The sequence below is a fragment of the Poecilia formosa genome, unplaced genomic scaffold (genome assembly GCF_000485575.1).
Source record: "Poecilia formosa unplaced genomic scaffold, Poecilia_formosa-5.1.2 Scaffold81, whole genome shotgun sequence".
NCBI lineage: Eukaryota > Metazoa > Chordata > Actinopteri > Cyprinodontiformes > Poeciliidae > Poecilia > Poecilia formosa.
In genome coordinates, this window is record NW_006800020.1 from 352208 (window position 1) to 366242 (window position 14035).

At 39.0% G+C, this 14035-nt stretch overlaps 1 protein-coding gene across 1 annotated transcript in view; it reads left to right on the forward strand.

Annotated features, from left to right (window-relative positions):
* roraa (RAR-related orphan receptor A, paralog a) overlaps window positions 1–14035 on the forward strand; it is a 222698-nt gene that overhangs the window by 101666 nt on the left and 106997 nt on the right. The gene's annotated exons all lie outside the window — the stretch shown is intronic.

A 14035-nucleotide genomic window follows, 5' to 3' on the forward strand; every position in this document is an offset into this window, starting at 1 on the left:
CGTTCACCTGTTTTTCTCTTGTCTACATGTCTGCATTCTGTGATGAGAAAGGGGTGTGAGCCTCTTTTGCACTGGCTGTCACAGAATGTCATGAGAGACGGGTTGTGAAAGTCCACCAAACTTAAATTTCACCCTTAGAAAGTTATTTCTAATTTTCTGTTAACTTTTGTACATTAAAACAGCGATCTTGGAGTTGTCAGGTCATGAGTAAACAGTGGGAAAGTTGTGAAGAAGAAGAAGAAATCCTTAAGAAATCCTGTTTTCCTCAAACTGGTTAGAGTTGATTAGAAGATGGATGGAGCTTAATCTGCAAGAGACTTGAGACTCCAGAAAAAATTATATCTTCCAACAGGACAACGGTCCTAAACATACAGCCAGAGCTACAATGGAATTGCTCAGATTAGGGCTTCCCAATATATTGCAAATATATTGTCACCACAAGTTTGTGCAATATTCAGATTGGAAGGAACTGTTTGGTGTGCAATAACTGTTAGCCTGTAAATTCTATGAGTTTTGAAGATGCATTTCTCACACTACCTAGCAGAACAGAGTCTCACAGTAGCAACATTTGACACTGTACCCACATGACATTGTCAAACCTGCTAAAGGTCACATAGAGGGGAAAGTACAGATTAGCAAAACAGGACAGAAGACAATCGGCATATGTAACACTTATCATCATCGCAATATTTACCAATATTATTGCAATAGACCGCTAATAACTTACAACCCTATTTCTATGCAAATATGTTTTTATTAGTCTAACAAATAAAATGTCAATGAATACTTTGACGTTTTCTTGTAAAATGACAATTTGTAACATCGTGTGTTTAGGTGATGCTGTTTTTGCCTGTAGGTTTGCACTCCCTGTCACTGGTCTGCACACATCCCAGGGGGGCTGAATCGAATTAAACAGAATTTGATAATGGCATATACAAAAAATGGTGGTTAAATAAATGAAGTGTGTTGTGTAGCCATTAGAGGATGGGAGCAATTAGATTTTGATTTGTGAAGTGGGGTGTGGACGTGCTAATCCAGAGCCGGTTGGGGATGCTGCAGGGAGGAATCAAGCCATGCATATAATATGAGAACATTAGGTTGATGTACACAGACGGGTGCATCAGTACAAGAGAAGCAGGGATGATCGATGAACTCCAGGAGGGGAAAATGATGGTGATAAAATTAGGAAATTAGCCCCATTCTAATTGAAAGGAATTTGAGACATTAAAAAAAAATATATATATATATAAACTTTCACTTTGTTTTCATGAGGTTATAGAAATAATTTCTGGCCTCATTTCCAAAATACCCGCATATACCAAAGGTACAGGTAGGAAGGCTATATGTATTCATTGACAGATGTTACTGTATCATGGCCCGGCTGAAGCAGGCCAATGAGGATGGAGGATTATCCCCTGCTTTTTTTCCGGGCCTGACTGCCAGACTCCGTCTCAGACTGATAAATCACCCTGCCCCAGCCCTTCTCCTGTGTTTTCTTTTCAAATGTAGAATCGATGGATTTTTCCTTCATTTCATTGACCTGTGCATAATGGCGCTCTCACTCCTCCACCGCTGGGAAGGAGCCCAGCGTCGCAGACGTGCTTGCCCAGGCAAAGACAAGGCGGCTTGGGCTTTGTGTTGCTTATTGTTCAGCCCGGAGAAATTAATGTGCTGTGAAATTAGCATTTTATCTGACTGCAGATACAGTAATAGAGGCAATTAGAGTGCAGAGGAGAAGGGGCGCTCGGGGTAGAGGAGAGGTAAGGGACGAGCCTAAAACCGCGGGAGCCCAGCGGAGAGTCGCTGATAACACAATCACCTCTGTCTGGCAAGCAACACCAGACTGTCTGCTGGTTAATAAAGAGCACATTTTCCTATGAAATTTCACTCATGTCGTGTAGATTAGTCTAGAGGAACTACACAGAAGAAAATTGACTGAAATGTAATAGCTTTTAGTCAAATGTTAGCATTAGGAATATCACTGTGATTTCCAAAGCGGACTGTTGTTTTGCTGCATTTTTTAATAAGGAGTTCCACTGCTGACAAAATCAACACCTCAGATTTTCGGAGAGAATGAAATCAATGCACGTTTTGAGCCGAGATATTCCTCATCAGTTGCTTTTCAGACATGACATTGTCTGTTTACGGCTTCGGGGCGGTATTGTCGACTCTCTATATCGCATCTCCAGATTGAAATTGATCCCTATGATAGTGAGCTGTGGGCAACGACGCAGACCTTATCAGGTGCAGAGGGGCCGCCAGTGTGCTGAGCTGTCACCTGAAGCCTTGTAGATTGTTTAGTTATTCTTCAAAAGATTCTCTGATGTAAAGCTGCAGGGGTGGCGCTAACGCATAGCTGCGTTTAATTATGAGAACTTAAAGAGAATCCGTGCGAGTCTGCTGAGGTTTGCTCGTCTTTTCTTTATATCCACGCACTTATTGAACTTGTGAAGCTATGTATACCATGGATTTATCTAAATGCCCTACCAGAGTTTAAGTCAAATATTGATGTAGCTTATAGTTACCAGAGAAAAGGTTTCTTCAAAGTTTGCAGCGAAATTAATGGATAAAATGCTATAGCTTTTGTAATCTAAGTGGGTTTTGCATAACAAGAGCTAAACTGCTGGTGTAGATTCTCAGTCATCAAGTTGTCAGGGATATAATATGTTTCTTGAAGAAGCCTTTTGAATGAGAGGTGTAGCGTCTTCAGGAAATAAGCAAATGAATCCAGTTACATTCTGCGTAAGCCTCAGCTGATTCAGTTCTGTTTTATCATGAACTATTCAACAAAGATTTGAATTATTACTTCTCACTTTACAGTAAATGTCCTGTCAAGTCTCTTTACAAGGTTAATCCATATCGTTAATCTATATCTAGTTACATTAAAACCAATTCAGATTAAGTGTGTCCAAAGTTAAAGTAAGGTTTGTCCAGGAAGTACATGCATCCAAACACACGAGCACCAAGGCAGAACTGCTTCCTAGGACAAAAAAAAAAAAAGGCAGACAGAAAGAAAACATATTATTGGCAGCAATAGTTAAATCATGGGCTCCATCCAGTAAAGACCCACAGATAAACTCTGAATCATAGAAGGGAGGAGGGCTTTCTGTGGAAACCAAAGCAAATCAAAACCCTGTGTGTAGTATTAGGCAGGTACAGCCTTATCAACCAACCTGTCCAAGAATGACTAAACACAAAGGTATTGTTCATGACAGCAATTGCTCTGTTACTGGATGTGGGCAGGGAAGAGACATGGTTAAACACTGAGGTCATGATTCTGGAGCACTTTATTTTGGAGAGCAAGCAAAGTCAATGGCTTTAATAGCCCTGTTGGTTACTCTGAGCCTTGAGTAATTTCAGTGAGGAAGAAAAAACTGGCAGCACAAATTTATGTCCAAAATTGCTATTGCAGCCCCCAAATAAAGCAGTTAAAAATATATTTAAACACTGAGAATAACACAATTTTACTGGCAGCACTTACTGGAAACAATGTTTTAGCACTTTTTAACTAAAAATTTAGATGTAAAGCTTTTTATTTCTTAGATACATTTCCATACTATAATATACATAGCAAAAATGACCCTCACTTGTGTTTCCTTTATTTTAATTCATTGGGGGAGATATGGCTTTAATCAACTATAACTGCATGAAAACTTGTTTTCCTTTTTTTAAAAAATCTGTTGGGAGAAAGCCAGGCACACATCTCCAGCCAACCCCCCTTTGCCTTTTCTGAGTAAAGACAGCATGACTCCTGCAGTCTGAGGATCACGCCCAATAAGAACATTATCCCAAAGAGTGCAGTGGGCTGGCAAGAGTCTGAGATAATACCCCTTCCTCTTAAACTCCACCAGCTTCTGCTCAGAGAATCAAGGCAGAGACGGCGAGACCTTACCAGATGATACCCCACAGCAGCCATGAAACCAATTGTTCCCCTGCCACCTTATGCTTTCAGGAGGAAAGCCAAGGGATGGCCGGGTGTTTGCATAATATCCTTATTCTCAAACATGAGGGTGTAGCCGCCGTGTCCATTAGTGTCAACACACCAATGCTAAATGTGCCTGAGCTGTCTTTTCTTTTTAGCTCCAGCATTTCTCCGTCTTATGTAGACGCTGGTAGTTGGTCCACAGGGTATTATCCATACTGATTGGGAGGCTGCGCTGCCTCTGAGGAGTGGGAGATGGATGAGGACAAGCCACAGCGGTGGGGTGTGTGTATGATTAGGGAGGCGGCTCTGATACCTGTCACCGGCAGCATGTTTATGTGCTAAATGGTGCTGATCGAATGGATGACTGAGACCAGGGCCCCAGATAAAGGAGCAGTCCTAAGTGGTCATTTACAAAAGATTTGGTCTGAGATGAATTACATTGAACAGGCTTAGTTCTGTGTAGGCATTGGCAGGTATGAGATTCTCATTAAAATGACTACAATTGCACAATATCCTGATACATTTAAAACAAAATTGGTTGTTGACGTGTAACAATTATTCTTGATACTGTTTAAATAATCGCAAAAAATGATTAGAGTAGTTCTAATAACATTATCTGTATTACATACTGTTAATATTTAGTGGTTTTTCAAGGGCATATTAACCCTTTTTACTGCTCTGATCTTTACAGAGTACCACAGGTATAATAAAATTATATTAGCTGCTTAATATCAGAAGGTGTCTGCTTTGTAGTGAGCCTGCAGTGGCCTACCTAATGGACTAACTGTAGTTCTAAAACAGCTTTACCTTAATAGTATTTGGAGCATTTGCCATCGACTAGACACAACTGGCTATGGTTTTTGATTGGAAACAGAGGCAAATTATCTATCAACTCAATGTACATAGAACTTGAGTTTCCATGTGAATGCTCTCAGTGTTTTTCAAGACCAGAAATACCTCCAGTTAATCAAATCTGTCGTAAATGTACTTCAAATCATAACAGATTTCTTTGAGGCAGCAGATGAGGGGAGGCTCCATTTTGCCAGAGAAAAATCTTGTTTTTAGGTTTAGGAATTGTAACTTCTTAAACCTTGGTGAACCTTAATACTGGTAAGCAGCTCATGGCTCCTTCAGAGGGACATCTTTCTGAAAGAGCTCATTGTGAAAACACAAAGAGAACGCCATTTGTGATTTACTCCCAATTTCCTGAGAGGCCAACCGCTCTCACTAAAGCCAGTGTTAAATTAGGCACCGTTATGCAACCTGAGTTGTCAGCTCAGCACTCCGGCTTGGCACAATCCGCCTTTCACATCCAGATCCTTTTCTGTGCTCCTTCTCTGATCTCAGAACAGGTGTTATGGTTTAGGCAAGACATTCAGCAAGGGACCGAGACCTGTTCCGAGTCCAGTGCAATCACAAGGCCCCAGGTTGACCACAGACTTGGCCCGGGCCCCCACATCTTGTTTCAGTTAGCAGCACAAGCTGAACGGCCTGTTTACAATCTCCACAGCAGGGGCTGGAAATGTGTCTGGATGGCTGTCAGATGTGGAACAGTTGTGCTCAAATGGAGGAAATTATGTCACGTCTTTTTCCCTTGTCTCATGTGACCATGATGACTAAAGAGCAGTCATCAGGGTGATGTGATTACACAGGGGGAGGGGGGGAGGCTCGCATTGTGGTGACAGTTGTGCCCTGTCTGTTTTTTTTCTTTTTTTCCTTCAGTGTCTTCACATGGCAGATTGCAGGGTCACTGTTCCTCTCATGCGTTACAATGCCCTCTACAGGAGCATGTTGGAGACGTTCCCTTAATTTATCTCTTAACTAAAGCCAATCCGCGACAGCTTTTACCATCAGTGCAAGACAATATTCAGAAATAACATGGTTTATCTGTGTGACACACAGTGAAATATTCACAGTACGTATCAGTGAGTGCAAAATCAAAGTGACTGAGTAATGTGAATTTGTTCTCAGATTCACATTCAAATAAACAAAAAAAAAAAAAAAATCAAACTACTCTGGCACCTGGATAATATCCCCACTTTGGTAAATGCACCTTTTCTCTTTCTATTGTTTACACACTTTCAAAAGGCCACATCTTAGTATTTAAAGCATTCCACACCGAAGCTTTCATTAGGGTCATTAGGGCAAATAACTATTTAAAGTAAAACAAGCAACCTTTTCCCTTACCCTTGACAATGTACATTTCTAATAAATGACTATAAGTCATTTATTATGTTATATGCAGTAGTTCATGCTTCTATTGGACACATCATTAAACTTTTATTTAATAAAATATGCATGTTATTGTTGTGCACTTCCCTGAACTAAGACTTATTCGATGCATTTCAGAGATTAACGGCTAGGATGTGATCAGAAATTACAGCTTTAGAACATCGGCTAGTAAATCCTTCCTGAGCGCTGTTTTTTCCTTTTTTTTTCCCCCTCTGTGTAAAACTTCATTTATTTGTTCCAGAATCAAAATACATAGATTACAGGTTTAGTACTAACATCTTATACTTGCTGGTTGAACAGGAGGTCAGTCAACACTCTTCCCGGACGAGAAGCGAACCTCTCAGCACCTGTATGTAAAATTTACATGAACTCCATGGTTCTGATACACGTGCAAAATTAGTAATGGAATCCATAGTTGAACGCAACCTGGTTACACTTTAACTCTGAGAACAACAACGTAGGATGCATGTGGTCAAAATGCACTTACAGTTGGTGCCTAAGGTCATCCATCACAACAGTAATATTCTCAGTATCATAAAAGATAATAAAATTTAAAAGAATATTTCATATGGGCAGTCTGCCCACAACACCATAGCTATTCCGGTCTCAACATTCTGTTTTACCGTATCATGTTATGACATTAAAAAAAAAGAGTTGGTGCAGACAATGAGCATATTTTTGCTTTTTGTTAAATATGACATGACCTGTTAGTTAGTTAAAAATGTTTCTGTTTGTAATCGATGAAGGGGACCCTAATTGCACAGCTAACCTGATTATTTATACAACTAAACCATGCATGTTAGTGTATTAGGTTTTCTTTTGGGGTTACCACAGAGTAGCAGACAATAGGAAGGCACTGAGACAGGAAAGTGTGTGAATTGCAGAACATAAAAGCTTTCTTCTTTTTCAGTGAGGACTTGAGGTTTAAGTAATGTAATAAAATGGACAGTGACGGCATTGTCAGGATTTTATCTTTTCATTACACCTGTTTGTACATCATGAAAATTGTAGATGTTTTGGGGGGTTTTTTCAACAATTTTTAACTGTGTCTTGTGGATATTCTTAAATCTCATATCTTATTAATCTTAAAAAAAAAAAAGAAAAAAAAGAAAGAAAGAAAAGGCTTTTTGCCGCAGGCGGCAGAAGAGGAATTTGTGTTTAGTGGATTCCTTTTCCCAGATGAGGAGAGCTAAATGAGTTTGGAGGCTTCCTGAATGCTCTATAATTGTGATGAGGCTCTGTTCCTCTGAACAATTAAACATGCAGGAGCCCTGTCTCTTCTGAGATCCACCCCAGATCACTATCGTCTTCGTAGTAAATCACTCACACATTGTAGTCAGACACATACAAAGATGATGATGATGATGATGACCAGTTGTCTTTTTTGCACCCACTGACTTTTTGTGAAGGGCTAGTTCTGTGTTTTTTTTTTCCTTTACCAGGAATATGTTAACTGCTTGTGATAAACATATATCTTTTTCTTTTTTTTTTTTCGAAAGAAAAAAGTGGATTTTTCCACATTTTTAGGTCTTCAACTTATTGAAGACCTAAAAATGAGGTGATGTCTCCCTTGAGGGATACGGAGGAAGTAGCACCACCATGATCAGAAGCCATCATGAGTCATTCACCTGAACTCTAAAATTTGCCCCTATGAATTCACTTTTAAAATCCTTAAATATAACAAAAAAACAAGTTCATTCTAAACTTTTACAATAGTAAAAGTTTAGAATGTCTTATATAAGACAGTATAAGTCTTATATGGGCTTATACTGTCCATATAAGTATTTAATATGGACATTAAATACTTTAATGTCCATATTAAAATTTGGAACTGAAAAAAGGCTTACTTTGACCATTGAAATTACATTCCAATTTCTTTTTTTTTTCTTTTACTTGATACATTTTTTTTTTCTTCATAATGGAAGTCATGTTAATGTTTTGCAGAGGGTAAGACAGTTTCATCTTGAATCTGTGGAGGCAGAAAAAGATTAAGGCATTTGCAGGGATACCTTTCAAATTGAAACACTTGAAGGTCTTCACTAAGCATGACTCATCACTGGATGCCTTTTTATAGATATCCAAAAAGCTTGTCAGCAATTGTACGATGGATTTGAATGCTGTAATGGCAATAAAATACCTTTTTTTGTATGAATAGAATAAATAATTTACAAAATGCTGATTGTTTTCTAAAATGATACTGCTTTAACATCATCCTAATATCTTATCATCTACCTCTCTTAATAAAATGTACATTATAATATAAAATGTGTGGGGGGTTTTTTGTTTGTTTTTTTTTTTCAACCATAAACAGTTGAATTAAAGTAATTTTATATCTAAATCTGGTAGGGATAACAAACAAAAGCAATGCATATAAAGAAAAAAAGAACAGATCCCAGAAAGGAGCCTTGAGGCACCCCATCAGTAGGCAGCGCTCCAGCTGAAGAACAATCATTTTTGGGGGGATAATCATGTACAACTATGTAACACTTGGTGCCGCTGCATTAAAGCTGTTAAAGCAAATTACTTTATGTGCAATCTTAAAAGTAGAGCTTAGGTTCAAAAGCACTAAAATAGCCAGTCACAATTCAGCAGTTAGAAAATAAGTTTCAGCACTATTCATTTATCTGAAACAAAGCAGATTTTTTTCAGTCTCCACCATATGACTTTACAGCAGGACAAAAAAAAAAGTCTAAAACTTTGGGACCTCAGACAGATACATTACACATGTATATAAGCCTAAGTTTTGATATTTAGCCTGCTTTAATATATTTAATGTATTTTATCAACTAAAAATATATCACATGACAGCATAGATAATGTATTGATATTAACACAAAGCACAGTTGGTACAATAACTAAATGAAGACCTGAGACCTGGAGTGTTTACACTCATAAACACTCCAGACATTCCTACATTAAAAAGCTAGGTACTTCCCCGTTAGCTGGTCAGCACGTTCCCTTCTGCTTTGATTATCTGATTACTCGCTGTCAAATCGCAGAAGGTTGAAACACAGCCCCTATAGTTTCCCCCAGTGGCCCAACAATCCTCCCTCCATCCTCTGCTATAGTCTTACATTGCAGGCTTTATTTGTCCTCTCAGAACAAAGCGTAGAACAAAGCTTTGTTGCCGTCTGCTCTGTGGCTATGCAAATGTCTTCTGGCTGCTTGGAGTCATGTTGAATGGGAGAGCAGAAGAGGTAAATAAGCGTGTCTGGATGAGAGGTGGAGGCCAGCGGGTGAAAGAGAAAGCGTAATAGACTGTTAGTGGGGTCAGCCCATGTGAATGCAAATATTTATATAAGTGATTAAAACACCCTCCCCACATCCCACACACTTCATTTAAATGAGGAACTAAACTGTAAAAAGATTCATCTGCTTAAGGCGAATCTGGAAGAAAAAAAAAAAAAAGGAAGCAGGAAGCTGCATTTGTGGGTGGAAAAAAGAAGAAAGCAAACAAATGGTGACGTAAATCTGACTCACTCGTCTTTTGCCTTCACAATGCAAAGATTAGAGCAGCAGGCTCTTTTGGGAATCCAGATTTCATCCCTTGCTTTTCTTAGACTTTCATTCTCGCACTGACAAGTCTTTGGGATTTCACCCTGTCACAGCCATTTCTTCAAAGGGTCAAAATATTCAACAATATTGCTATGTTTATTCAATTTTTATACAACACGTGAACGTGTGAATGTTTATATCAACGAAGCTTTGATAACTAAAAAACTGGTCCCGTGTCTCGTTAACTGAGTGGCTCTGAATTTCTTACATCTTGAAAAACGCCTTTGTGTATTTATCACAAGACAAATTCATCAGTCCCTTTTGCGAACTTGTTTAAAAATGTATCCCCTTAACAGAAGGGCTCTTTGCAGGCTTTTCTTTTAAGCCTTCACATAGGCCAAGCTGTAGGAACTCATGAGTTCTAGGTCCTCCTCAACATAACTGATTTAATCAAAATTCCAGAGATCAACATACTGTGTGAGTCCTCCGAGTGATAGGCGCAGCAAATTGATTTGCAATTTAGTTTTCAACCATGACCTGCAGCAATTAGTCTTAGAACCAATCAGGTTTGTCTCAGTCGTCTCCTCATCTGATAACGGTGGGGGATCCCGAGGTGCAGACACTTCAGCATGCTGCTGTCTAGATCTGTGTCCTGCTCTAATTGAAATGAGGATGTGATAACACGCTCATTATGATGGAGGATGGGTGACGCGGACTCGAGTCAACATTTCTGCCAGGGCTTTGAATTGACGTGCTGTTGATCTGGCAGGCTTGACTCTTTTCCCCCCCAAGTAGACATCAATGTTTCCGATGGCTTTTCATTTCATCTCACAAAGCATCTGCAAAATAAGAAGACGAGAGTTTTTAAGAGATATGGCTTTGGTCAAGCGAGATCAATAATTTTTGTAAACAACTGTCTGTGTACCGTACAGATAAAAGAAAAGAAAAAATCATTTGTTTATTTTCTTTTTTATTATTAGGTAGTAGAAGAAAAAAAATATGCTCTACTCAGAGGTTTTAAAAAATTCAGCTCAATATTTTAGTCAATTTAAATCAAAAATAGTTGAGAGTGATTTTAAAAGGATGTCGGTGTACAGTACAAGACTTGTTTTACAAGCTTGACTGGTGTAAAAAAGGAAATATTTGATTTTCTCCATTCAATTGCTTTAGTGGTCGCTGGGGACTAATTGACATGCCGCAACAAATCCCTCAGATTGCTGTGGCTTTGCTTCTCTGCCCACACCTTAAATCAACTCTGCTGAGCAGGATACAGCTTCAAAATTAATTTATATAAAGCAGCAACATCTATAATGGTTTGTGGGAAGTTTATCAGATCAAGACAGGTAGCCCAGAGGGCACTAGATTTGTTACTATGTTAAAAGGAAGGTTTTCATTTATTATATGTTAGCTGTCAGATTTAGTTCAATTGCAGAATGTTAAATTTGTCGAGAGTTTAAAGTAAATGGCCAAAGTGACTTTTCCTTTCCAGCTACTTTTACCAAATGCACAATTGTATAAAAAATAAAAATAGCTGATTTAAAAAAAAAAAAAATAAATACTAATGCAGAATTTCTGAAAAGCACTGCTGCAAGGTGCCAAACCTTTGCAATCAATTCTGAAAGTTCTTTTTGATCATTTTTGATGTGTGATCATTTATTTCAGGCGTGTTTAAGCAGAGACACAATTGTTGGATGTCAGGTCATTTTCTAAGACCATGTGTCAGAGCTTCGCTGGAACGTTTGCCCTCTTTTACTAGACATCACTTCTCTATGCTGTCTCCGTCTGCTGTACATCACACTTGGGCTGATAAATACATGTCTTGGACCATAACAGATAAATAGCTCTTGCTTTTCAATAATTAAATTAAATTAAATTAAATTCTTGAAAGGAAGGCTGTCATCATGTTTCAGTTGCTTTCTTTGCTTAGCCTTTAAATTTAGTCTTTTATTTTTTCCCCATTGTTTGCAAGACCACAGATGAACAATTTACAGCATTCTTTTATTTTGACTCCAATTGTCTTTTCGGTTAGTGTTGGCAAACAGCTAGATTTGTCATCTTGTCTTTGTGGGAATCTCAGACAGAAACACATGATTTGTAAAGACATTCACAGCTGGTGAGCTTGGATGTACGCTAACAGAGATCCTTTTTCCGCAATGGTTTGCTTGTTATGTTGTCATAACAAGCTCTATAGGGTTCACAAATTGTGAGTCACATTTAAGAAAAGACACGCTAAGTACAGCATGTACAAAATACATATGATCCTTTTTCCTGCTCACTTCCCCTGCTTGCTCAGTATTGTTTTGATGTGTTGGCCATGCTTTAACAACACCCCATCTCATGTTAGTATGTATTTATGAATTAAGATGTAATACATAAACCTTAAAGTTGCATTTTTACAATCAGCATGCGTGCGTTTTGTTCACAGTCTGTTTGAAAAGGACAGAAAAGTGTAGCACCATGTGGGGCTTTTGCCTTGCATGGTGGCTTTTGGCATCCTCCCCTACCAGTGGAGCTCTGGGGCTCTCATTGCCCACAGCATTGCTATAATCCTGCATTTGAAGAAGATCTGTTTAGGGATCTGGAGACAAAGCACTCTGTCGAGGGTACCAAGTGTCCGCCACCAAAGCCTCACTCCCTAGGCTGCCCTCCAGGTGGGGTGTTCTTCCAGCTGCAGAGACATCAAGGTGAGGGGGAGGGATTGCTTGGTCTGCGGGATTTTAGCTCCAGCACTGTTGGAGCTTGTGATGAGATCACAAGGAGCCACTTGTTTGGAGTGTTTTACAAGGTCAACTTAGTGACTTATGACATGGTTTGTTGCATTTTTTGTTTCCTCCAGCAATGTTCCACTGACCTACTTTTTTTTAATCCCTCGATGTGACTTTAATTGACTAAAAAGAGGTGCAGGTAGGAGTTGGGGGTGAGGGGGATCTGTGTCTTATAGGGGATGCATTGGGTACAGGGAAGGGGGAAGAGGGTGTTTCATGAACATGGAGAGCACCAGAGCAACAAGAAAAAGAAAAAAAAAAACATTTTAGAAGTTGACAGAGACTGGTTGCTATGTTCAATCCACAAAGTAATTTGACGATGTTACGTAACCATAATTGTTGCAGCTCCTAATTGCTTCAGAGTTTCTGAAACATTCACCTGTATTGCGCTATTGAGTATCTGGAAATTCTTTTGGTCATACTCAATGAAATTTAATTAGACTGTATTGCTAAAAATGACAGTCTATGACGAGCAATGAGATTTTATCCTCCCTTTCCTCAAATCGAACAACTTCTATTTTGTGATCAATGTTTAAAACGACCATTGTCCCAACAACTGTTGAGAATAAATAATTCTGTGTTTTCCTTCTATCTCTTTTAGCTAGTCGCAAAGCTAAAGCTAAAGGAAATGAGATGTTAGGAAACGCCCTCATCGCTAAGATTACAGGATATGACACGGTGGGGTCATACTCCCTCTTTTGGGAGTAGCTTAGATAGAGGCTAACAGAGAGAATGGAAAACTTTTTAGCATCAAACTGTTTGATGCCATTTTGTCTGTTAGCTCCTAAAGGTAGCATGTCAGAATGGACCAGCTGTATTTTGGTATTAATAAATACCTCATACATCAAGAACTTAGCATGAAGAAGGATAATTCCCCACACAACTTAAACCCAGCATTTGAGTCAAAGCAATAACCAATTTCCGTGATGTTTTGAAACACTTGGCTGGGTGATAGTGATAGGTGATAGTGGTTAGAGGTGGTAACTGCTATTTGGCTGGTGGCAAGTTATGGTTAGCACCTTAGCCACAAAGCAAGATTATCTTTATTTCAAGCCTTTCTTAGGCCTTTCTTTCTGCAGTTTAAATCATTTTCAGATGAGTTTTTCTCATGGCTCCTCAACTTTCTTGCACACAGTGTACACATTGGGGAAAATGGTGATCAGACATGTACAGTTTGCTGATAATTTTTGAGGCAGAATTTGACCGATTTCGCAATAGTTCAAATCTCAATTAGTTGAGGATCGTGTTTTACACTCCAATTGCTATAGCACTGCTTGAGGAGACTACAAAAAACTGCCCGTCTTTCATCTTTATTGTCAGAATAGACATGTTTTATGATTTTCAATATTGTTTTAAGTTTTTCAAAATTAATTCTAACTTCACAGTACTCGGATAAGACCGTTTCGTGAGCCCCGCTTGCTTTGTATATGCTGCAAATTCTTATGATGGATTGTTGCTCCTTCACTTTTCTGGAGGAGAAAGGTGCCATCCAACATGACTCCCCCTGTCAGTCAAATCGAGTGCAATGTGCATTTGTCTTTCAGCTGGCCCACCGTGACTCTCGGGACCCCGGTTGTTTCAGACAGGGTCGAAGGTTAACTGATTTGGTGAGGCCTGT